The following is a 426-nucleotide window of genomic DNA, read 5'->3' on the forward strand; positions in this document are numbered from 1 at the left end:
TCCCTCAGAAGAAACGGAGTAGCCATCATGGTCAACAAAAGAGTCCGAAATGCAGTACTTGGATGCAATCTCAAAAATGACAGAATGATCTCTGTTCATTTCCAAGGCAAACCATTCAGTATCACAGTAATCCAAGTCTATGCCCCAACCAGTAACACTGAAGAAGCTGAGTTGAATGGTTCTATGAAGACCTACAAGACCTTTTAGAACTAACACCCAAAAAAGATGTCCTTTTCATTATAGGGGACTGGAATGCAAAAGTAGGAAGTCAACGAACACCTGAAGTAACAGGCAAATTTGGCCTTGGAATACGGAATGAAGCAGGGCAGAGACTAATAGAGTTTTGCCAAGAAAATGCACTGGTCATAACAAACACCCTCTTCCAACAACACAAGAGAAGACTCTACACATGGACATCACCAGATG

This window comes from Bison bison, unplaced genomic scaffold, assembly GCF_000754665.1.
Source record: "Bison bison bison isolate TAMUID 2011002044 unplaced genomic scaffold, Bison_UMD1.0 scf7180017864249, whole genome shotgun sequence".
Taxonomy (NCBI): domain Eukaryota; kingdom Metazoa; phylum Chordata; class Mammalia; order Artiodactyla; family Bovidae; genus Bison; species Bison bison.